The sequence below is a fragment of the Microcaecilia unicolor genome, chromosome 10, assembly GCF_901765095.1.
Source record: "Microcaecilia unicolor chromosome 10, aMicUni1.1, whole genome shotgun sequence".
Taxonomy (NCBI): Eukaryota; Metazoa; Chordata; class Amphibia; order Gymnophiona; family Siphonopidae; genus Microcaecilia; species Microcaecilia unicolor.
Genome location: NC_044040.1, coordinates 101,330,776 through 101,357,103, shown reverse-complemented (window position 1 = coordinate 101,357,103; position 26,328 = coordinate 101,330,776). Strand labels below are relative to the sequence as shown.

General features: G+C 46.2%; 1 protein-coding gene across 1 annotated transcript in view; it reads right to left on the bottom strand.

Annotated features, from left to right (window-relative positions):
* MTPN (myotrophin) overlaps positions 1 to 19,278 on the bottom strand; it is a 312,389-nt gene extending 293,111 nt beyond the window's left edge. Inside the window, exon 1 of the mRNA XM_030217256.1 lies at positions 19,253 to 19,278. The gene's annotated coding sequence lies outside the window, so the exon portion shown is untranslated. The remainder of the gene's footprint in view (positions 1 to 19,252) is intronic.
* Positions 19,279 to 26,328: the final 7,050 nt, after the last annotated feature.

The window sequence follows — 26,328 nt, the reverse complement described above, 5'->3', positions numbered from 1 at the left end:
GACGTCGGGGACCTCAACCTGGGCGATGGGCCAGCCGGCGCCACGCTCGACGGTACCGGTGGCGCAAGCACCGCCGGTACCGGAGGGGTAGGGCGCAACAGCTCTCCCAGAATCTCTGGGAGAACGGCCCGGAGGCTCTCGTTTAGAGCGGCTGCAGAGAAAGGCTGAGAGGTCGATGCAGGCGTCGACGTCAGTACCTGTTCCGGGCGTGGAGGCTGTTCCGGGCTGTCCAGAGCGGAGCGCATCGACACCTCCTGAACAGAGGGTGAGCGGTCCTCTCGGTGCCGATGCCTGCTGGGTGCCGAATCCCTCGGCGACCCAGAGCTCTCGGTGCCGACACGGGGAGGAGACCGGTGTCGATGCTTCTTCGATTTCTTCCGAAGCATGTCACCGGAGCTCCCCGGCACCGACGAGGAGGACGTCGAATCCATCCGTCGCTTCCTCAGGGCCGAGACTGAAGAAGGTCGATCTCGGGGGGGCTGTACCGCAGGAGCCCTCAGGGTAGGCGGAGACCCACCCGAGGGCTCACCGCCACCAGCAGGGGAATGGACAGCCCTCACCTGCACTCCACCCGATGCACCACCGTCCGACGACATCAGCAGACGAGGTCCTGGTACCACCGACGTCGATGCAGCTATCCGATGTCTCGGCGCCGATGCAGAGGCCCGATGCCTCGATGCACTCGATGCAGGGGCGGCCGAGGAAGGAGGTCTGGACGCTGACGACGTCGATGCACTCGAAGATCCCGGTGCCGATGCCGACGAAGAGCCCGAGAACAACACGTTCCACTGGGCTAGTCTCGCTACCTGAGTCCGCCTTTGAAGCAGGGAACACAGACTGCAGTTCTGAGGGCGGTGCTCGGCCCCCAGACACTGAAGACACGACGAGTGTCGATCAGTGAGCGAGATAACCCGGGCGCACTGGGTGCACTTCTTGAAGCCGCTGGAAGGCTTCGATGTCATGGGCGGAAAAATCACGCCGGCGAAATCAAAAGCCGAAATGGCGAAATTTGAAGCACCAAATTTAGAGGGAGAAAAAATCTCGACCGAGGCCGAAAAGAGGCCTACCCCGACGACGAAAGAAAACTTACCGGGGCAAAAAAGCTGGAAGTACGGGGAGGATTTACACGAAACCCGGCGGGGGGTTTCCGGAGCACTTCCCGACTAGGACAAGCTTTCCCGAAGGAAAAAAACACGTTCAAAACAAATTGGACGCGCGAGGTCGACTTTCCGGGGCTCGACACGGCGAAAACACGACCGTACCGAGTGCGGACAAAAGAAGACTGGCCGGCTCGAGCCGGTTTCGGGCGGGAAGACGGCCGCGCATGCGCGGTGCGCGCGGGCGCGCGAGGGCTAGCAAAGGACTTTGCTAGTGAAGTTTCCGATTGGAGGGGCTGCCGTGGACGTCACCCATCAGTGAGAACAAGCAGCCTGCTTGTCCTCGGAGAATAATAGATATAGTATAATAAGGTTAAGATACTACTGTTGTTGATAACAAGTTGACACTGCAGGTCATATAAGTCGTAGAGCCTGAAATCAGTTACATTAGATTTAAAAGTATAACAAGCTTAGTTTGAAAGAATCTGATAATCATAAGATTATTTATGACTAATAATACTGCTTTTGCTTAATAATTGTAGAGAATGGCAAATCTAAATGTCAAACGTGTTGGGGGACTGAATGTTAAAGAGGTAATACTTACTCACACATACATGTATCATTAATGGAAGAACGAGCAGAAAAGGGACGGATACAAATAATGGGAGGAGGAGCGTTGAAAGTGACCTACTTCCTACGGGAAGGAGAGGGCTAATGGGGGGGAATGGGGAGAGGGGGGAGGTTAGGGAACAGATAACTACAGGACAATGTAAGGGGGGGAAGGGGAAGAGAGTAACTCAATGTAACCTACAGACGCAAATAAATATGAAAATGAGAACATGGGGTATGAACAGGAGTGGTTGGAGGCTGGGCTGGCTACTCTTGATAGTAAAAGGTAATCAGATGATGGAAAATCGCTATATGAATGATAACTACTTAAGGTAGCATCCTGGAATGTGGGGGGAATACATTCCCCCATCAAGAGATCAAAAATATTGCGCCATCTTAAACATATAAGAGCAGATATTGCAATGCTCCAAGAAACACATTTGTCAGCAGAGGAGCATGCCAAATTAGCCAAATGGTGGGTGGCAGATTGTGTGGCAGCTGCGGCAATGGGTCGAAAAGGGGGAGTAGCCATACTTTTTCGGAAAGGGCTAGCAATCAAGATACATAAAACTATTTCAGACCCAGAGGGTAGATTTGTGCTAAGCATAGTAACCATTAATAAAAAAACTATAATTTTGGGAAATGTCTATGCTCCTAATGTGTTAGATTTAAAATTCTATAAGAAATTGCTTTCCCAAATCACTCAATTGGAAAACTTGCCCCTAGTGATGGGAGGAGATTTCAATATGACTTGGGACCCGAATATGGATAGATCGCATCCGCCTAAGGAGATAAGAAAAATAGATACTAGGGGTCTACCGGATTTATGTGAAATATTAGATTTAATAGATGTCTGGCGCACCTTGCATCCTATGGAGAAAGAATACACACACGAATCTAGAGCACATGGGTCAGCATCAAGAATTGATTACTTGCTGGTATCACGAACTATAATAACAGACATTACTGAGGTACACATAGATCCCTGTGTCATATCGGATCATTCAGTGGTCGGAATGACATGGAAGGGAGGAGAGGATGAAGACTTGCTAAAAAGCTGGACGTTTCCAACATACTTAATTAAAGATGCAAGATTTGGGGAGCTTTTACATGCTAAATGGGCAGAATTTAAGCATTTTAATGAAGGCTCAGTGGATGAGATCAGCACTTACTGGGAAGCAGCGAAAGCGGTGTTGCGGGGGGAAATAATTAGCTATGTCACGCACTATAAACGAATGAGAGACAGAGAAATAATGAGACTAGAACAACTTTTAGGTAAATTACACCGCCAATACGGTATGAACCCTAGTAATGATATCAGACAAGAGATTCTGACCATACAAGCAACTTTAAATGCCAAACTACATGAGAGAGAAGTGAAATCTCAGGCCTACTATCGCTTTCAACTTTACAAGCACGGGAATAAAGGGGGCAAATATTTAGCTCGACTTATAGCATCTAAGGTTAATTCCCGAAATATAACAACTATTAAACAAAAAAATGGGAAACTCATACACTCTAATAAAGAAATTCGACAAGCTTTTCAAAATTTTTATCAAGAACTTTATAAGAGGGCAGATCAAGACGAGCTACAGGGGGAGTCTTACTTAGAGGGTGTTCACATTCCGAGGCTGCAAAGTAGAGACAGAAAGCGGCTAAATGCTAGGATTAGTGAAGACGAGGTAGGATGGGCAATCAAACAAAGTAAATCAGGCAAGGCATCAGGTCCAGACGGTTTTAAAGCAGAATTTTATAAGATGATGGGGGACTCGATTCTCCCTACCTTGACTGAAATGTTCAATGACTGGATAGAGAAGGGGGCCTTGTCTGATAATATGAATTTAGCTAGGATAGTAGTATTTCCTAAACCAAAACGAGATGAACAGTTGGTTACATCATATAGACCCATTTCCCTAATTAATCAAGAGGCAAAATTATTTGCAAAAATATTGGCCAAAAGATTAGGAGGGATATTGCCTCATCTAATTCATCCAGCACAGGTGGGTTTTGTCCAAGGGCGAACAAGTACAAAAAACTTGCGGAATATTTTGGCGTCATTGGAAGGACTAGGTCACTCCAAAGAACAAGCTGTGATGATCAGCTTCGACGCAGAAAAAGCATTCGACAGAGTGGAATGGCCCTTTCTATACTCGGTGCTACAGAAATATGGATTTAATGGCACCTTTGTGCAGGCAATTAGAGCACTATATCATAACCCAAGGGCACAAGTGCTGGTAAATGGAAATATATCGGGGGAAATTCAGATCACTAGGGGAACTAGACAAGGTTGTCCTTTGTCGCCTCTGTTATTTGCACTTCAATTAGACCCATTAATTAGAGACATACATGATTGTGCAGCGATAACAGGGGTACATATTAAAAATCAGGAATTTAAGATAGCTGCATTTGCGGATGACTTGTTAATGATTATTACGAAGCCAAAAGATACTCTAGAGAATCTTTTACAAATTTTCAGAGAATATGGAGATTATTCGGGTTTCAAACTGAATATAGACAAGTCAGAAGCGCTTCAAATTAATGTGGACATACACGAGTTATGGGGGGGAGATTTCCCTTTGAAACAGGCACATAAATCTTTTGTATATTTGGGTATACAGTTGCCGGCCAGACCAAAAGAGCTATATCATTTAAATGTTGAAAAATTACTGGAACAGACAGCACAGCAGTTGGCATCATGGGGCACGCTAACACTCTCGCTCATAGGGAGGATCAACCTTCTTAAAATGGTGATCTTACCGAGATGGTTATATATGTTGCAGATCTTACCAATAGCCCTGTTGCAGAAAGATATAAAGCGCTTATACCGAATGCTGCTCAGATTCTGTTGGGCTAAGAAAAAAGCTAAAATACAACAAAAATACATGTTGGGAGGATGGAGACAGGGGGGTTTGGGAATTCCCAATCTTAAATATTATAATATGGCATGTTTATTGCGACTGGTGAGAGATAGATTATTTCATGCTTCCGACTATACACCTATAGAGATGGAAGATGCATTATTTAACCCATATCACTTTACTACCCTAATGCATTTGCGGAGCGGGGAAACTCCTCCTAGAATTAGGCACAATATTTTACTTAAACCCATGAGAGAGGTATGGAAATTTATAGGCAAACTATTAGGCGGAGACTCGAGAATAACGGAGTTAATAAGTATTAGAGGGAATCCGGCCTTCCAACCAGGAATGGAGAACAAAATCTTTGATGACTGGGGAAAGATAAGTGTGGAAACCCTGGCAGACGTACTAGGAGAGAATGGGGATATTAAGCCACTGCCGCAGCTGCTTCATCAAGAGGAACCTGGATGGCAAGATACTTATGCGCACTATCAGCTTAAACATTACATACAAAATTTAAATAAAGAAGCACTTATAATTAGGTTAGGTAATAAAATTATTACCTTCTTTGAGGAAATTACAGAAAATGCCCCTTCTATATCGCAATTATATCAGAGACTATGGAGCCTAACTCCTGCGAAGGAGATGACTTTGTTGAAACAGAAATGGGAAAAAGATATGGGAAGGAACTTGCAATCCTGGGATATAATGGCACAAATCAAAAGTATTCCATGCCTGATAGGGGGAAATGATTATAGGGAATGTGCATTTAGAATGATACACAGGGCATACTTTACACAGGTTCAATTGTATAAAGCAGGGGGTATAGAAACAGCTCTTTGTGTAAAATGTCATAATGCCGAGAACTCCATTTATCATGCGATGTGGAAATGTGTATTAATACAACGATATTGGAGACAAATAACTAACTATCTTACAGGTATGTTATGTAGTAGAGTAGATATGAATCCATTACATCTCATATTGGATATGAAGGAGGTACAATCGAGTTTAAATGCAGATAAAGTATTGCTAAAGCGCAAATTATGTTTGATAGCAAGGAAATGTATTATGCAGCACTGGACTACACACAACCCGCCAAATTTCTGGCATTGGCGTAATCAGGTACATCAATTGTTGGTTTGGGAAGCAAAAGAGGCTAAAGGAAATGATAAAAGAAAAACGAGATTTCTTAAAATCTGGGGATGCTACTTGGAAAAAATGACGCAGAAAGGGCGAAGTCTGATTATTAATACCTTATGAGTGGACTTTATGCGATACTGGAAAGTATGGGGAATTTTATAGGTTACAGGGGGAACCATGAAGAATAAGAGGGCAGGGAGGGTGGGAAGGGGGAAAGGGAAATAGTAGGTATAAGGATGGAAGAATGCAACATTATACTATGGTGGGAACTAATAATGGATTTGTTGTACTAATATCGGATAATGAAGGTGGCACAATATTTGGTTATGTTAGATGTTGACAATAATGCAATGTTCTGTTGAATTCATGGATAATACAAATTAATGAAACACACAGAGAAAGAAAAAGAAACACACTATCCTTGTGTAAGATAATTATTGTTTTATTATGCTGTTACAAGATAATGGAGGAACAAAAAAATACTTGTATTAGTTCTATAATGTCTATAAGATGTGGATATGTTGATTTCTTTCATAATAAAAAACAGTTGAAACATAAACAAATCTTTAAGAGGACCTGCCAGAACCTCTCTGAGCTCCCTCAATATCCTGGGGTGGATCCCGTCCGGTCCCATGGCTTTGTCCACCTTTAGATTTTGAAGTTGTTTATACACACTCTCTTCCATGAATGGTGCTATATCCACTCCATTCTCATTTGTACTTTTGCCAGTCAATCGCGGTCCTTCTCCAGGATTTTCTTCTGTGAAAACAGAACAAAAGTATCTATTTAGCAAATTTGCTTTTTCTTCATCATTATCCACATAGCGGTTCACAGTATCTTTTAGTGTCACAATTCCATTTTTAGCCATTCTCCTTTCACTAATATACCTGAAGAAATTTTTGTCACCCCTCCTAACATTTCTAGCCATTTGTTCTTCCGCTTTCGCCAGACGTCTCTCTCTCTTGGCTTCTTTCAGTTTCATCCGGTATTCATCCCCGTGTTCTTCTTCTTGAGTTTTTCTGTATATCTAGAACGCCAACTCTTTAGTCTTTATTTTTTCAGCCACTTGCTTGGAGAACCATATCGGTTTGCTTTTATTTAACTTTCCTTACATAAAGGTTTGTGGCCCTATTTATAGCTTCTTTCAGCCTGGACCACTGTCCTTCCACTTCTTGTATGTTCTTCCAGCCCATCAGCTCCTTCCTTAGGTATTCCCCCATTTTACTAAAGTCAGCACGCTTGAAGTCCAGGATTTTGAGTTTTGAGTGGCCGCCCTCCACTTCAGCCGTCATATCAAACCAAACCGTTTGATGGTCACTGCTGCCGAGGTGGGAACCCACTCGGACATTTGACATGCTATCCCCATTTGTGAGCACCAGATCCAGCGTCCATCCCTCCCTCGTGGGTTCCGTCACCATTTGTCTGAGCAAAACACTTCGGAAAGCATCCACGATCTCTCTACTTCTTTTCGATTCCGCAGACGGAACCTTCCAATCTACATCCGGCAGATTGAAGTCTCCCAGCAACAGCACCTCTCTCTTCTTTCCCAACTTTTGAATATCTGTGATCAGGTCTCCCAGCAACAGCACCTCTCTTCTTTCCCAACTTTTGAATATCTGTGATCAGGTCTTTTATCTAATTCTTCCAATTGTGTCGGAGGTCTGTAGACAACACCAACGTGGATAGAGGTTCTATTATCTCTTTTTAAGGTGATCCATATCGCTTCTTCCTTTCTCTAGGTCCCTGTCATTTCGGTCGCTGTGATATAATTTCTCACATATAGAGCTACTCCTCCACCCTTACAACCCTCTCTATCCTTCCTAAATAAATTATAGCCTGGTATATTTGCATCCCATTCATGGGAACCATTGAGCCACGTCTCCGTCTAAGTCTGCCTCCAACATCAGGGCTTGAAGGTCATGAACTTTATTGCTTAGACTGCGAGCATTTGTGGTCATCGCTTTCCATCTACATTTCCTGGTGGATGTGAAGCATCTGTTCACGTTTTCCAAAAACACTAGGACTAGGGGACATGCAATGAAACTACAGTGTAGTAAATTTAAAACAAATCGGAGAAAAGTTTTCTTCACCCAACGCATAATTAAACTCTGGAATTCATTGCCGGAGAACGTGGTGAAGGCGGTTAGCTTAGCAGAGTTTAAATAAGGGGCTAGACGGTTTCCTAAAGGACAAGTCCGTAAACCACTACTAAATGGACTTGGGAAAAATCCAAAATCCCAGGAATAACATGTATAGAATGTTTGTACGTTTGGGAAGCTCGCCAGGTGCCCTTGGCCTGGATTGGCCACTGTCGTGGACAGGATGCTGGGCTCGATGGACCTTTGGTCTTTTCCCAGTGGCATTACTTATGTACTTATGTTGTGGCAGGATTTACCTTTATCATTATGGGGCCGGATTGCGCTGATTAATATGATCTTAGTGCCCAAGTGGCTTTATGTGTTTCAGCAATTGCCACTATTTCTGTCACGGAAAGACGAGAAGGTGTTGGGTCGGCTAATTCAATCTTACCTCTGGAGAGGTAAACGTCCCAGGCTTCCCTTAGTGATGTTATCTACGCCGAGAGAGAGTGGAGGGATGGGTTTGTTAAGTATCAGGTCTCTTACAGTCGCATGCACGATGCGGCATATAAATGACTGGTTTAGAGGGACTACTGAGTTTTCCTTAACGTCGCTAGAGACCTCTTTATTTCCAGGGGTTCATTTTAGTCAGGTACTTCATTCTGGTGGTCGACTGCCAGAACATGCTTTTTGCCGTCATCCACTGCTGGCCTCGATGAGAGCCACCTGGCGCTGGACATGTCGGAGACATCACTTATCAGTTAAGACTACCCTGCTGCTTTCTATCTGTCATAACCCTTCCTTCCCTCCAGGCTGGGAAGCCAGTGTGTTTAGCTCATGGGCAAAAAAGGGAATTATGTATTTAGCTCAAGTTCTTAATGAGGAGGGTCATGCTAGATCGTTCACACATTTGCAGAACTAATATGGGATTCCATCTGGACAATATTTTGCTTACCTTCAACTACAGCATTATATCTCCTCGCTGCCTTGGTCAGATTTAACAGAAGATGTTCTGGATATTTTAACAGAGGGATATTCACTGGACTCGCAACAGTCTGTTCCTTTAAAATTTCATCATCAACAGCTGAAAGACACGACAACTGAATTAGACTATGCTCAGCTGGCCTTGAGTTGGTCGAGTGATCTTGATTGTGTGGTTTCTTCAGATCTTTGTAAAGTATATATAAAAAATTTATATTCGCAACGGTTATCAATCTTTCAAAGAGAAAAACTACCGCTTCTTGTTACGGTTGTATATATCTCCGCAACGTGCCTTCCGGGCACATTTTTCGAGTAGCGGGTCTTGTTTGAAGTGTGGAGGTGGGATGGCTACATTGCTGTTCTGGTCCTGTCCCGCTGTGAGCCGTATCTGGAGGGGATTGCTAAGGGCGGTACAGCCTTGGTGAGGATGTTCACTGGTCTGGGACCTACTGCTTCTTTTTCAGCACTACTCGTTTACCTCGGTCCCTCCTGCAGGTTTTAAAGGTTTTATTGGGATTGCCATATTTTCTGGGATTAACTCTATCTTGAAGTTTTGGCTCTCCCCTTCGGGCCCCTCATTACAAGTATGGAGGTCTCAGCTGATTCAACAGATGAGGGTGGAAAGATGTGGGGTCTAGCAATGGGACAGTGTTCCAGCGACTCATTTTTGGGCTAGATGGGAGCCACTTTACCTCCTAAAGGGAGAAGTTATATTTTGAATTACTAATCCACATGGTTGTAGTGGGGAGGGAGAGGGTAGGGGGGCTGCGGGGGGTGGGGGGATGGTTTGCTACTTACAAATAATTGGAAGTACATGCTATTGCTTTAATTGTACAAGCTGAGTATCTACATGGGTGTTATTTGTGGAAGTTCTGTTTGCTTGTATGATGTTTATGAATATTTTTGCAATAATTTGTTGTAACATAAGTTGGGGGGGGATAAATGGATTAATAATTTGATGACAAATGGTACTCTTGACTACTATGTGTATTCTGTTTCTACGCACGAGTGTGTTTTCTGGAGTTCTTCTATTTGTGAAGTGTTAATATTGGATTGTCGCCAATAAAAATGCTGAAACATAAAAACAGGAAGCCAAAGCTAAGTGATGTAAAAAAATCCTATTTATCAATTCTGAAGTGCTGAAAGCATACAAAGGACTCGGCACAGCCATGTTTCAGCAGGTGTACCTAGTTCCTGCTTTTTGAAAACGTGACACGAGCTCAGCATCCCGTCCCCAACAGCAGCCAACCCAGGTCAAGGGCACCTGGCAAGCTACCCAAACGTACAAACATTTTATACAAGTTATTCCCGAAATTGTGGATTTTTCCCAAGTCCATTTAGTAGCGGTCTATGGACTTGTCCTTTAGGAAACCGTCCAACCCCTTTTTAAACTCTGCCAAGCTAACTGCCTTCACTACGTTCTCCGGCAACGAATTCCAGAGTTTAATTACGCATTGGGTGAAGAAACATTTTCTCCTATTTGTTTTAAATGTACTACACTGTAGTTTCATCGCATGACCCCTAGTCCTAGTATTTTTGGAAAGCGTGAACAGACGCTTCACATCACCTGTTCCACTCCACTCATTATTTTATATACCTCTATCATGTCTCCCCTCAGTAATGGTAATGAGTTGGTTAGTATTTTACTGAAACAGCTAGCAAGAGACCACCCCTTACTGGAAGACAAAGTCATGCTCTTGCAAGACCAGTCATTTCTACATTTTTGACCATATCTTCCTCAAAACACTTTCTGAGACACCTGGTCATCTTCCTGAGAAACCATCTTTGTTCTGCTTCTCAAGAACATCTGTGACCACCAAATTGCCACATTCATGCAACTCTGTCAGTTAGACCCACACCCATGCGGTTTTCTGTTTGCTCTGCAGTGTTTCAACACTGGAGTTCAAGTCACAGACACAGGCCTGTAATTGTTTCCTCATTTTAGATCCTGAAGCAAAGTCAGGCCTGGGATCAAATAGTAATAATATTCAAGGCTTAGGTCTATCCTCAGGGAGCCACTGTCGTTTAGAATCACCCAAATTTTTCACAATCTTTTCCAGGTCCTCCCCAAAGAGAAGCTTGCCCCGAAAAAGCAAATCTAGTGAGGCATTGCTTAGACATCATATCCGCTCTCCAGTGACGAAGCCACAACAACTGACAGGAAGACACCGCCAAAGCCATTTGTTTGGCCGAAGCATGGGCCAGATCATAAAGGGAATCTGCCAGATAGGCCTGTCCCGATTCCATGTGGGGTGCAACGGACTCCAACACAGGCACCACGCCCTGTTCTTGATCCAAGCCTGTTGAATCCAGGAAAGGCATGCCCTGGCGGCATAAGAGTTACAGATAGAGTCCTGTAGAGTCAACACAGAAACTTCAAATGCCCACTTCAAAGAAGCCTCAAGACCCTGATCTTGCATATCCTTCAGTGCCACCCCACCTTCGACACAGGCAGAGTAGTCTTCTTGGTGACCGCTGTCACCAGAGTGTCCACCGCGGGAAGGGCAAATTTATCTGCCTGGTCTGCGCCCACCAGGTAAAGGCGAGCCATCGCTCTAGTCATCTTAAAGCCCCCCCTCGGGGTCTGACCTCTGAGCTGAAATAAGGTCTTGGATGGCCTCATGAACAGGAAAGGATCTGGATGGCTTCTTAGTGCTGGACATCTTGGGATTGACCATGGCTGCAGCTTGGGCCTCCAGATCCACAATATTCAGTGCTAGAAATCAAGGAAGGTAACTCATCTTTATGAAAAAGGCGAACCATGGAAGGGTCATCAGATTCCCCCTGGAACAACTCGCTCTCCTCCATCTGATCAATTCGAAAAGGGCGGAGGGAGTCCCCAGAGAGTGCCGCCAGTGAGGGAGAGGGGTAGATGATGCCCAAAGACCCCCCCCCTTTCAGAAAGAGAGGTCAGGCGCCTCTTCTTATGAGCAGAATCCTCAACAGGGGAAGGAATCAGGGAACCCAAATCCCCAAAAGAACCCTCTGTAGGTTCCAACAAGGGATCAGACTGAGGCAGAGGCAAGGAACACTTAAGAACGTAGGCATGGTGAAGGAGCAAAATAAGCTCTGGGGAAAAACATTCCCCTGTGCCTGCAGATCCAGGCAAGAGACCCGCAGAAGCAGTGCATGTTGGACCGGAGCCCTCCGTCGATGTAGTGCCAGACTCCACCGGCAGGCGGGAGAAGTCTGAAGCCACAAAAAACTGCAGAGTGGGAACTGCGTTGGCGGGAGCAGATAAAATGGTGCACGCTCTTGCCACCTCCACACGGAAAGAAGACTCATCGGGAAGAAAAGCGTTTGTTAAAAGCTCTGCGCAGCATGCCCACACAGATTCCCGCTGCAGATTTCCTCTTTAACGTGCCTCGGAGTAAGACGGTACTACTCACCACATGGGAAGCAGCAGCAGTAAACCAGCACACAGGGCACGAACAAGGTTCCCAAGGCGCAGGCTAATCTCCCTTGAGCAGCGGTCCCGCTGTGTGTGTGCACTTTGTGCTGTCTACCGCTTTTCTATTTAAAAAAAAATTTTTTGAAGCTGTCTTTCTTTCTTTTTTTTTTTTTTAATGGTTTGTGAAGGAGGCACAGTCAACACAAAAAGAAAACAAGACAGCAGAACAGCTGTGAGGCAGGGGAACTAAGGGGTGAGGCAGGGACCTGGAGACCAGGTATGCCCCCAAGGATGGCACCGCTCAGCCAATCGCCCTCACACTCAACTGGCAAAAGGCCCAGGAGCTGCCCCACAGAAGATGTCGTCCACCACCTACTGGAGACAGAAATATACTGACTACTGAAGGGGCTGGTTGTCTGGTATCCATATCTTCAGTCTAGTAATTGCTATGTCCACCTGTTGGTAGATGGACACAACCCACCAGTTTCTGGATTAATCTGTTGCAGAGGCTAAGGAAGACCTTGTTTTCATACATTTGCATTACACTGCATTTTCAGCTACTGCTTCCGCGAACGGTAAAAGCAGTGCTGACACCCTTTGTGCAATAGGCACACAATAACATGCATCCTAAAGTGGCTAAAACCAGACTACATGAAAACATTGCAATCCCGGTTTGCTTCACACATTGGGGTCTGAGTTGACAAGGCCACAAACTGGACTAAGCCTATGGTCTACTTGAGTGACACAAATCCTGGGCTTTATTGCCCCCAAAAAACGTGCACCCGAGTCAAGGACAGTACCCCAGATGCTTGACTTAAAAGATTACATTTTTGAGATTTGTCGAGCCAAAACGTCTAGAACAAAAAGCACTGCACGATAACTTTTGGTATGCTAGTGACCTCCAAGAAATGAATATAAGGAACTTCTTGGGAAGTGAGTGGTTACCTGGTGACAACTGGATTTGAGCTCCAATGCTTCAGAGAGTCTGTCAGCTCATAAAATCTCTCTGCACAATCCAGATCGTCTTTACACCACCCTGTATCTCCCCAGAGATGGTCCCCTCACAGCTTGTACCTGCAGAATGTCAGTGTCCAGAGGAACAGCTCAGCTCTCCAGCTCCGGCGTCTGAGGAAGGAACTGGCTTCACTAGTCTGGTTGTAACTGTTCCTATATCGTAGTGCTGGGGATAAATAGGTGGTCTAAACCATTGTGGATCTAGGGTACAAGGTGTGCATTCTTTCTAAACTGACATGTTTATTATTTTTATCTGCTAACTGAAAAAAACAAGTTGTTTTTATAATACTTGAGTCTTGTGTCAGTTGCTTGTCAATACATAAGGGAATGAAAGGTTGGTTTTCATAAATCCTCATCCGAGTGCTAATTATATTTATACTAGAGTTCATGCTCTTAACAGCACCGACCTTTAGTGTGATCTGTTTTGCCCCCAGAGGGCCTCATTGCATAAAATGGGGCTAAAATAACTCTACTTAACAGTAGCCCATATTGATACCTTATCAGGAGTAAGGTTAATATGGGAAAATCAAAAGTAAACCACTGTGCTAAAGGACACTGTGAAGAAACAGTGTGTTTTAAGCCTGTAAAATGTATTGGATATTTAACTGCCTTAAATATGTCTGAAGTGTGTTTCTCCTGTTTGACCAGCAGATGGTGCATGTTCATGCTTAAAGCTGTTACAGAGGATTGACTTCTCTTTCTCTTATTTGGGACACAGATAATAGGAAGTGTCTGTTATGATGTAACCAGTTTTTATTTGAAACTTGACTGTTCTGGGCTCTGATTGGCCTGGAGTTTTGAAATTACCCAGCAGATGCTGGCTGTTGCTTCAGTTTTAGCCCGGAGAGAGAGATCTCTTTTGCTAAAACTCTGTGAACAGATATATGTCCTGATCTCCCCAGGTACTTTCTAGGAAGTAAGCAAACATTTAATTAGTTTTATAACTGATCAATATTTCAGTTACATTGTTGTTTTGCTGATTGCATTTTTTGTTCATTGCTCAATTTTTAAGACAATAAATAATTTATTGCCTCTGCCTGTCCAGACTCATAAAGAATCATGGTGGTTTGTGTGTTGGGTCTGTGAGTGCTTTCTGGGAACTGTGTGCTGGGAGTGTGGCTCCAATAACCTAGAAATCAATGGGGATAATTTGGGAGCAGGAGACTCGCCCAGAGGTGGTTGTGTCCCAGTCGGTGGGAGGAGGGTGCTAGTGTAGAGCACGAGCAGCACGTGCAGGCAAACCTGAGCTGTGATGCAGACAGGCCCTCTAAGTGGCTGCGGGGTAACCCAGTAGGGTGGCTAGGCATTTTGTGACAGACAGAATAGTTGTTTATACAGGGCCCAAAAAAATGAAAGCAAAGCACCTCAGAAGCCTCAACATAACAAAAGGGTTGTTAACGGTGAAGACTTGTGGAAAAGGGAATTAATCAACCAACCAGATATGCAATACAAGGAAGCATGCTGCTTGCTAGTAACCCAAATGCAATTCATGAGGACCACAGAGACCAAAAATATGGAGAAAGGAAGGAGAAACTAGGATACAAGTGAACCAATGTTATTTTTTCAGGGAATAGGATGTACAACATCTAATTTAAAAGAACCAAGCTTAAAAGAGTATTAAAAGAAACAAAATTATGGTGTTCATTTTCAAAGGTCCATGTCGATCTGCCTGGGCAGAGGAATGCAGAGATCCCACGAAGTACAAACAGGAGCAAACAGGGAGTGAGAAATGGACCATGCAATCCAGAGATTTGCAAAGAGATTTGGGATATTTTAAACAATGTTTATTGACAGAAGACTCGACACAGTACTGTGTTTCAGCCACAGGCCTGCCTCAGGAGTCTCTGTGAACAATCCTTCACATAACAATATCCAAAAAATGCACTTATAGTCAGGGCCGGTCTTAGCAAGTGTGGGGCCCTGTGCAGACCAATTTGGTGGGGCCCCATCCTAGCCCCGCCCCCACCCTAGCTCCACCCCATTGATAAGATTATTCCATTTTTAGATTTTTTTTTATTTATGAAATTTCAAATAAAGACAAATGAAGCTAAACTTGTACAAAAAAACTGATTGAAATAATAAGCACAATGCTATCATGAAACCTCCCCTCCCTAGAAATTATTCAGTTCAAGTCCACTACAATTAGTAGTTCCAATTCTCATAACAAAGGAGAATAAAGGAAAAATATTAAGAAAAGGTCCAGTACTTTCAAATTCCCCTATTACTCTGTAACCCATCAAACCAGAGAGGCAAGTAGCCAAAAAAGAGGTAAGTGGCTCTATAAGTGGTCACTAATATAGGTGCTGACTGGCAGTGCTAGATGTGTTAAGCAGGACATCTGGCACAGGGGAGGGGGCAGTGCTGGATTCAGGACTCCCACAGTGACTCCACTGAAGGGCAGCCTGAAGGTAAAGGCTGCTGTGGGGGAGGGGAGGAAGAGGAGGCAGGAGGGAGACCAGAAAGGGAGCTTGAGCGGCTTTCAGATCTTTCACTGTCTGCAGAGAAGGTAAGGGTGCTGGTGGGGCAGAGTAGTGCTAAATAAGAGAAGAGGGGGCTCACCGGAGTAATGGGAGGGAGGGGGGGATCCATCCATCATCCTTCCTGTACTGTAACTTGTGAGTCAGAGCCCAGAGTCTGGAGGGATTCCCAGCGGGAGGAGGAGACAGACACACATCTACCCCAGGATAGTGCAGAATCAGGAGACCCTGAAGAGAGAGACCCCCCCCCCCCCCGGGATAGAGACACACATACACATCCGCAGACTGTCTGGAATGAGAGCGATCCTCCCCACTCCTCCCTCCTTTCCTCTGCACCAGCACCCTTCACCTTCTTGAATATTTATTTTTGAGGGTACAGGCAGATAGAAAACACAGCCTGTTCTAAAACTTTCTCCCAAATTCTGGCTCGTTAGTAACAGGAGAATCTGTTGTGACCTAAGACTGGCTTTTGAAGGTTAACACTACAGCATTATTTTACTGAAGACACATAGCCAATTTGGATGGCTGCTCTGCTCACCTCCGCCTCTGACCACGACGCTCCCTGGCTCCAGCTCCTTTTCCCGATGGCTGCAGACTGCTCACCTCTGCTCAGTCCGACCACGCTCTCCAGCTCCTTTTCCCTTCCCGCTCAATGACTCCCACCCGCCCTCACGGAAACAGGAAGTAACTCATCATCAGAAGGTGGGACATTGAGCGGGAAGGCGGAAGGGAAACGCTGGGTGAGCGAAGCCGTCGTGCTGCCTGTGGCTGCTGCAATTGTCTGTCTGTCGGGTCGGGGCGGGCCGTCGCTACACTGCAAGTTGATTGCAACTGTCGTCGTCGTCGTCCCAGGCTGGGACTGGGAGGCCAGAGCTGTCGGCGGGCTCGGCGGGGGTGGGGGGGCGGGAGCGAGCGATGATCGCAGTCCAGAGCAACGAGCGAGCAGCGAGTTCGGATCATGATGATGACGCGGTTGGTTGGTGGTTGTGGTCCAACGTCCGAGCGAGCGAGGGTCGGAGAGGCTAAGTTGAGGCACATCGCGCAGGGCCCTATGTGGCCGCCTCGGTCACGTCTGCCTAAGACTGGCCCTGCTTATAGTCAGAATCTGGAAACGCCATACACTCAAACTTCCACAAATGAATTTGTAATCCTAACAGTCTTTTTCAAGACAATTTGCATTTCCAAATTCTAAGTGCATTTTTGGATATTGTTATGTGAAGGATCGTTCGCACAGATTGCTGAGGCAGGCCTGTGGCCAGTACTGTGTCGAGTCTTCTGTCAATAAACATTGTTTAAAATATTTCTTGTCTCTTCGCAAATCTTTGGATTGGTTGGTCCATTTCCCACTCCCTGTTTTTTCATTTTCAAAGAACATACCGCACGATATTTTAAATGTTAGCCAGCAGATTATCTGCCAAACCAGAATATAAGCAGTTATATCCAACAAAGCTGGTCAAAGTCGATATTCAGCGGGCGACGGACAACTGGATATTCGCGAAGACCAGCTTTCGCAAGCCAGCAAAGACTGGGGGCGTGTTTACAAGTTTTGCAGCTAAAAAATGCTTATATCTACCTTTTCATTTAGTGCTATATACTCTTATTTTTTTTAGGTTTCTAGCATTTGTATACAGACATTTCAAACATTTTTTTTCCAAGCATCTACAAGCTGCTTAGAAGTTGATAGGGATAATTTGCAACCTTTGCTCTGTTCTACTCTTAAACACTCCTGCCTTTTTCACCTTTGTTGAAACTCTGTATTGGAATTCTTTCAACTCCCTGTTATAATAGTGTCTTTCAAGGATACTTCACGCCAAACCATACACTTGTGTCCTAATTTAAAAACTGCTCTCTCCTCTTTAAAATGTTAGTGCCAGTAGCCTAGTTCCATCCAGTGGTGTGCTGGAGCCGGCTCGCACGAGCCCCTTGATAAATTTTAATGATTTTTGAGAACCGGTTGTTGGAGTCAGGCAGCAAGCGCACAAGCATCTGGGGTTTTTTCTCCTCCTCTCTCCCTCCTCCCCAAGCCCCCACCCTCCCATAGGCCCCCAGCATACCTGGTCATGTCGTCCCTTAGGATCATCATCCCCCCCTCACCACTGCCTGACCAACCCAGAGCCTTTTCTCTGCTAGATCCCACCCACAGCAAGTTGCATCAGCGGGGCTGTACATTCACTCAGCAGAGACAGGCTGGGGGGTGGATCAAGCAGCATCTCGTGTTACAGCTGCTGGAACAAGTAATGTTTGAACAATGGCCAGAGGGAATGGAAGCTGAGAGAGGTAGGCAGAGGAGCAGCAGGAGGGAGATGATGCTGGGTTTGAATGAGGACAGCATGAAGTTAAAAAAAAAAAAAAAAAGTTGAAGCTATTTAAGTTAGTCTGTTTCCCCTTCCTGCGCCGTTAAACTGAAAACAAAATCAAGCAAACTTATGAGCTGCTGCATCTAGGTTGTCATTCTTTATTGTTGGTAGCATTTTAATTCAATCTCTCTTATATTTTCAAACATGCCAGCTTTGGCAGCATACAGATGTACACAGAGGTCAGAGGAAGTATAGTAATAGAATAACTTTTCATAGATAGAGTAGTAATTTGTTATCAATCATATTGAGTGTGTCATTTAGAGGGGCTGGTTATAGGGACACCCTAGCATGTATTATATTTGTGCAGAGATCTTTTTTCTCCTAGTAAAGGGCCATTAAAACAGATGTCATTATAAGGATCAGGTGCTCAGCATTCAGAGTTTCTATCTATCTATCTATTTATTTAGTTATTTATGACATTTAACCCTGCAGAGATTTTTTTCTCCTGGTAATGGGCTTCTAAAACAGACATGTTATAGGAATCAGGTTCTCAATGTTCAGAGTTTATATTTATTTACTTATTTATGGCATTTTATCCCACATTAAATTTGAATTAGATTGGAACCTGGAAGCATTTAAAAATAAAAAAAATTTCCCAGAGAGAGTAATGCTTGACCCCTCCACACGGCTCTCTCCCTGGGTATAGGCAACTCTGCAATTTGGGGGGGGGGGGGGGGGGGGGGAGGAGGTGGACCGGAAGAGAGCCTGTTAAAAATTTACCAACACACCACTGGTTCCATCCCAGTTAAGGTGGAGTCCATCTTTTCGAATAGTCTCCTCCTTCCCCAGTACTTGTCCAGTTCCTAACAAATCTAATTTCCTGTTTGTTATCATGCAGCCAGCTCTTCAGTATAGTCTCCACTAAATCTTGCAAGGAAAGGTCATGAGCCTCTTTTCCTTTGCAAGACAGTACTACCAATACAATTTTAGACTAATTTGCTTAATATTTCCCAGATGAAAAAAGAAAAAAATATTACACATGAAAACATTTTTGCATTACCTGGCTTTTGTCTATTTCTTCATATTGTATTCTGTGGAATAAGTCCCCCAAAATTTCTAAGTACAGTAAAGATTTATAAATATAATAACGATATATTCTAATCCTAACTGAGCAAAACAGTGGAATGTTTGCTCAATATGCTAACACTGCCAGTTAAATCCTCATAATCTCTCAGTAAGTAGCAAAACCTATTTCATAGGCAACAACATTCAAAAATGAAAAAAAAAAAAATCAGTAGGCAGCTTACCTCATAGTTCTGAGCCAGGTACATCCCAACAACATTGCCAAACACAAAGCCTATCTACAGAGAAAAGGAAAAAAACATGTATAAAAATAAAGAATGAGTGACAATAAAAGTCATTACTTGAATTTAAGTCAAAACTTCCCAAATTGTAGGTTGGGACCCCAAATGAGGATCACAAAACATGTGTTGGGGTCATGATTTGGGCAGGCTCTCCCACAGGTGCATCATTATTCTACTTCTCAGGGAGGGGGGGTGTCACTAGACTTTATTTGGTACAATTATGAGATCAAGGCCACAATAAGATTGATAGGGAAATTAGGTTCTTACCTTGGTAATTTTCTTTCCTTTAGTCATAGCAGATGAATCCATTACGAGTGGGTTGTGTCCATCAACCAGCAGGGGGAGATAGAGAGCACTGAAAAACCATAGTGCCTCATGGCCAGCTAGCTCCATCTGCCTCTTCAGTATTTGAAGCTTCCAAAGTAGTGTTACACCGCAAAGCATAATAACATGAACTTTCTTCACAGCGGATGAACGCCCCAAAACTGGAGCTATAATTCAAAGGAGGGAATGAACTCATCCTCCTGTAACTGAACAGAAATCCTGAAGACTGTTTTCCAACTTCTCCCAATGAGGGAACATATCTACAGGAAAAACTGAACATAAAGTAACATAAATCACATAATGAACCACTGAGGGAGGGCTCATGGATTCATCTGCTATGACTAAAGGAAAGAAAATTACCAAGGTAAGAACCTAATTTTCCCTTCCTTGTCATCTACCAGATGAATCCATTACGAGTGGGGTGTACCAAAGCAATCCCTAGATAGGTTGGGAACAAGCCACACCACGCGCCAGCACTTGTGCTCCAAAATGCACGTCTCTCCTGGCAGCCACATCCAGCCTGTAATGTCGGGCAAACGAGAGCTTAGAAGCCCAAGTAGCTGCACTACATATCCCTTGAAGAGAGAGTGCTCCAGTTTCAGCCCAAGAAGAGGAAATCGCTCTTGTGGAATGTGCCTTAAAGGCTTCAGGCGGAGGCCGGCCAGATAGCAGATATGCTGTAAAGATAGCTTCTTTGAGCCAACGGGCTATAGTGGCCTTAGACGCTGGAGACCCTCTGCGCGGACCTGACAAAAGAACAAAAAGATGGCCAGAGGTCCTGGAGGCATTTGACATGCGCAGATATTGCAACAGAGCCCTTCGCACATCCAGAAGGTGCAACTGCCCATAGGCAGTTTTAGAAAAGGAGGAAAGGAAAACTAGGCTGGTTTAGGTGAAACGCTGAAACCACCTTAGGCATGAAGGAAGGCACCATACGTACCATTACTCCGGACTCTGAGAATTGCAGAAATGGGTCTCAACAGGACAGCGCCTGGAGCTCAGATTCCCGTCTCGCCGATGTCACGGCCACCAAAAAGACCGCTTTAAGGTCACATCCTTCTCCGAAGCTCCGAACCTGGAAACTCCTCCTCAACAAAGGAGGGAAGAAAAACAGGCTGGTTTAGGTGAAACGCTGAAACCACCTTAGGCATGAAGGAAGGCACGGTCCGAACTGTGACCCCTGACTCTGAGAACTGCAGAAAAGAGTCTCTACAGGACAGCGCCTGGAGCTCTGACACCAGTCTTGCCGAGGTAATGGCCACTAAAAAGACAGCCTTCAGTGTCAAATCTTTCTCTGAAAGCACGCCGAAGCGGTTCAAAGGGAGCCCCCTGAAGGGCCTTCAATACTAACCCCAGGTTCCAAGCTGGACAAGGTGCCCGCACGGGAGGACGGAGCCGAAGCACCCCTCTAAGAAACCGTACCACATCTGGATGAGCAGCTAAGGACACGCCTTCAACCTTGCCACGCAGGGAGGCCAATGCTGCCACTTGCACCCGCAGGGAATTATAGGCCAAGCCTTTGTGTACACCATCCTGCAAAAAGTCCAGAATCGGTGAGACAGGAGCCCGCAACGGAGGGAAAGCGCTCTTGAACACACCAGACTTCAAATTGGCGCCAAATCCTGGCATAACCCACGGAAGTGGAGCGCTTACGGGCCTGCAGGAGAGTGGAAATTACCTTATTTGAGTAGCCTTTATCTCTCAATTGCGCCCTCTCAATTGCCATGCCATAGACCAAAGCGGCAGGCGTCCTCCATGGCCCACCGGACCCTGTGACAACAGGTGCGGAGAACCAGAGGTAACGGAAAGGGAGCCTCCAACAGCATCTGTCGGAGGTCCGCATATCAAGGCCTCCTGGGCCAATCCAGGGCGATGAGCACCACTTCTTCTGGATGCAGCCGAATCCGCAGCAGCACTCACCCTATCAAGGGCCACGGAGGGAAGACATACAGCAAGCCCAGGGGTCAGGGTTGAGCCAAGGCATCCAACCCGGCAGCGCAAGGATCCCTCCATCTGCTGAAGAAGCACGGGACTTTGGCATTGGAACTGGTCGCCATAAGATCCATCACTGGCTTGCCCCATTTGGCAGATATCTGCAGGAATACATCGTCTGCTAGTTCCCACTCCGCTGGATCGATCTGATGCCTGCTTAGATAGTCGGCTTGCATGTTGCTCTGACCTGCAATGTGAGCTGCTGACAGGGACTGTAGATGCAGCTCGGCCCAGTGGCAAATTTGTTCGGCCCTGCGCGGCTAGAGCTCTGCACTGAGTGCCACCTTGTCGATTTATGTAGGCCACTGCTGTCGTGTTGTTCGACCTCACTCGGACAGCCAATCCTTCCAGGGTCACTTGAAAGGCCAGAAGAGCCAGAAACACCGCTTTCAACTCCAGGCGGTTGATAGACCACTCCGACTCGTCGGGCGTCCACAGACCTTGGGCATGCTTCCCCTTGCAATGTGCACCCCAGCCCTTCAGGCTGGCATCTGTCACCACTAGACACCAATCAGGGAGCGCCAGCGGCATTCCCCGCCGCAACATGCTGTCAGAGAGCCACCACTCCATACTGAGGCGGGCCGCAGGGAGCCAAGAAAGTCTGCACTGATAATCCTGAGATACTGGAGACCATCACTGAAGTAGAGAATACTGTAGAGGTCTCAGGTGCGCTCTCACCCATGGCACCACTTCCAAGGTGGCCGTCATCGATCCCAACAGCTGGACAATGTCCCAAGCTCGCTGGCAGGGCATCCTCAGGAGCAGACGGACTTGAGAAACACATAGCCCGAGGCTGTGTCGAACCTGGCCCCCAAATATTCTAGAGATTGCGAGGGGGTCAGGTAACTTTTGGCCATATTGACGACCCAGCCCAGAGATTGAAGGACTGAAACCACTCTGGCTGTAGCTAGATGACTCTTTTTCTGAGTCTGCTCTGATGAGCCAGTCGTCTAGGTATGCGTGAACCTGGATACCCTCTCGCCTGAGAAAGGCAGCTACTACAACCATTACCTTGGAGAAGGTTCGGGGAGCTGTGGCGAGGCCAAAAGGCAAGGCCCGAAACTGGAAATGTTTTCCCAACACCGCAAACCGCAGAAACTTCTGGTGCGGGGACCAAATTGATATGTGCAAGTAAGCTTCTTTCAGGTCCAGAGACGTGAGAAACTCTCCTGGCTGTACCGCCGCAATGACGGAGCGCAGGGTTTCCATGTGAAAATGCTGCACTCTTAAGGACTTGTTTAGCTCTTTTAAGTCCAGGATTGGGCGAAAAGACCCGCCTTTTCGTGGCACCACAAAGTAAATGGAATAGCGGCCTAGACCTTGTTCGGCGGGAGGCACCAGGGTCACAGCCCCTATCCGGCACAGACTGTGCAAAGTCTCCTCTACCGCTGCCCGTTTGGCAGCAGAACCGCATCGGGACTCCACAAACACGTCTCTCACCGGGGCATCGAATTCTATTCGGTATCCGTCTCTGATCAGGTCCAAGACCCACTGATCTGCGGAGATTTTGGCCCACTCCTCGAAAAGAGGGAAAGTCTTCCTCCGATGACAGGAAACAAGGAGGGGGCCGGCGCACCATCATTGAGAGGGTCGCCCTTAACTCCAGGCCTTGAACCGGCAGCTGCGGAACGTTTGTCCAAGCGAAAGGAGTTTCTCTGCTGAAAGCGGTCACGCAAAGTGAACCAGCAGCACGCCCCGGGCGGTACCTTCTAGCTTCACACGGAAGCGAGGTCTGTAAGAGGAGCGGACCGCCTGACCCTTAGAGGAAGGCTTCGGCCTATCTTCGGGCAAGCGCTGAGGTTTGGAATCCCCCAGGCCTTAACAATGTTTTTCCAGCTCCTCACCAAACAGGAGAAGGCCTTGAAAGGGCAACTTCACCAACCTTGCTTAGAGGCCATGTCCGCCGCCAATGTCGTAGCCAAAGAGTGCGGCGAGCCGCCACTGCTACAGCCATTTGTTTAGCCGAAGCTCTGACCATATCATAAAGGGCGTCAGCCAAAAAGGACAAGGCCGACTCCATCCGCGGAGCCACTTCAGATAAGGTCTCCGCTCCATCACCGAGCTGTTCCACTGCCTGCTGTAACCAAGCCAGGCAGGCTCTAACAGCATAACAACTGCATGCAGACGCCCGAACAGTGAGACCTGCCAAATCAAAGGACCGCTTCAGAGCTGAATCAAGCCTGCGGTCTTGAATATCCTTCAGGGCAACACCTCTTTCAACAGGAGTGTAGTTCTCTTTGTCACAGCCGTGACCAGGGCACCCACTTTAGGCATTGCAAAGCGAGCCAAATGTTCCTCACTCAGAGGGTATAATTGCCCCATAGCCCTGGCAACCTTCAAAGGTCCCTCGGGGTCAGCCCATTGAGCCGAAATAAGCTCTTGGATGGAGTCATGCAAAGGAAAGGCTCGAGCAGGCTTCTGGTACTAGCCATCCTTGGATTAACAGGAGGGAGGCTGTGCCACTCCCAGGATCTTCATCGAGAGGGCTTGTAAGGCATCTGAAATAAGGCGCTGGCAGCGCCTCGCAGTGGAAAATCCTCACCGCAGGCGTATCATCAAGCTCCTGTGGCAATTCTGCACCCGACTCTGGCTCCTCAGCCCAAGAGTTCTGCCAGACCCCTCAGAATCCTCTTAGCCCGACCACGGGGGGGGGGGGGGGGGGGGGGGGGGTGCGCCACACTCAGAAGGGGAATTAGCCCTTCTGCATTTATCAGGAGGATAAGAAACAGGCCAAAACCAACTCCAAAAGGCCAGGATCCACCGGGGGGGGGGCAGGCAGATGGTCCGAAGAACCCTGTGGAAGAGCTCTTTTAAGCATGTACGCCCTATGCAGCATTAAAACAAAATCAGGGGAGAAAACCGCTCCCTGACCGCCCGGATCCTACCCAGGGCTATCAGCTCTATTATTAGCCTCACTCAGAGGACCCCCCCCTACCCCGGATTCAGGGCTCTCCGTCGCAAAGGGGGCGCGCCATGTGGAAAATCCAAATGGCGTCCGCTGCCCAGCTCAGAGCGCAAAAGATCGCCACTCGCCATGCTCGGGCTGGCTCTTACCGTCTGTACAGCACGAATTACAGAGCCCCGCTGCTGATTTGCACTTGCCACATTTAGAACAGCGCTTTACAGTCTCCGCAGCCATCGCCGAAAACGGCAGTAGTAAAATTCAAAAATGGCAGTTCGCGCCAAAACGTCCCGATAGCGGGCCCACCCCGGAGGAGTCAGAAAACACTCTTACCTCACTAGACCGAGTATCACAGCTCCGGTCCTGCAGAAGAATCTCAAGAAAAAAAACCTCTTTTCCAAGATCGCTGCGCTAAAGCGCGACGCGATTTTATTTTTTTTTTTGAACGCTGTGAGGAAAGCAGAGGCAAAAGAGGTAAATAAAAACACTCCGGAGGCTCAGATAAGTGGGAAGGCAACCAATGTGCCTGCATCCATTGAGTGGGAAAGGACAGGGAAAAGCAAGCTAATATGTCCACATCCACGGGGGCATAGGTAAGGCAAAGAAGGGCTGACCTATGTGCCTTCAAGTGAAGCTGCTATAGCCTCTAACACCCCGGCTAACAACTGGCAAGCCAGGAGCCACCCCAGGCAGATTTTGGATGGAGCTCGAAGAAGCTGCAGCCACCCTGCTTGGGGAGATAGAGAATACTGAAGAGGCAGTGGAGCTAGCTGGCCATGAGGCACTGTGAAAAATTGAGTGCTCTCTATCTCCCCTGCTGGTTGATGGACACACCCATACGTAATGGCTTCATCTGCTTGATGACAAGGAATATTCTGTTTTGAGCATGTTCAAGGATAAGAGGTTTTCATAAGTTAAAATAATAAATATTTTCTTGCATGCAGATCTTTCATGTGTTTAAATATAACTAAATGGGGGCGATAAGCAGTGGTGTGCTGGTAAATTTTTTTTAACAACAGGCTCTCTCCCCAGTCCACCTCTGTGCCCCCCCCCCCCCCAAATTGCAGAGCTGACTATACCCAGGGACGAGAGCGGGTGGAGGGGTCATGCATTACTCTGGGAAATTTTTTTTATTTTTAAATGCTTCCAGGTTCCAATCTAATTCAAATTTAATGTGGGATAAAATGCCATAAATAAGTAAATAAATAGAAACTCTGAACATTGAGAACCTGATTCCTATAACATGATGTCTGTTTTAGAAGCCCATTACCAGGAGAAAAAAAAGTCTCTGCAGGGTTAAATGCCATAAATAACTAAATAAATAGACAGATAGATAGAAACTCTGAATGCTGAGCACCTGATCCTTATAATGACATCTGTTTTAATGGCCCTTTACCAGGAGAAAAAAGATCTCTGCACAAATATAATACATGCTAGGGTGTCCCTATAACCAGCCCCTCTAAATGACACACTCAATATGATTGATAACAAATTACTACTCTATCTATGAAAAGTTATTCCATTACTATACTTCCTCTGACCTCTGTGTACATCTGTATGCTGCCAAAGCTGGCATGTTTTGAAAATATAAGAGAGATTGAATTAAAATGCTACCAACAATAAAGAATGACAACCTAGATGCAGCAGCTCATAAGTTTGCTTGATTTTGTTTTCAGTTTAATGGCGCAGGAAAGGGAAACAGACTAACTTAAATAGCTTCAACTTTTTTTTTTTTTTTTTTTAACTTCATGCTGTCCTCATTCAAACCCAGCATCATCTCCCTCCTGCTGCTCCTCTGCCT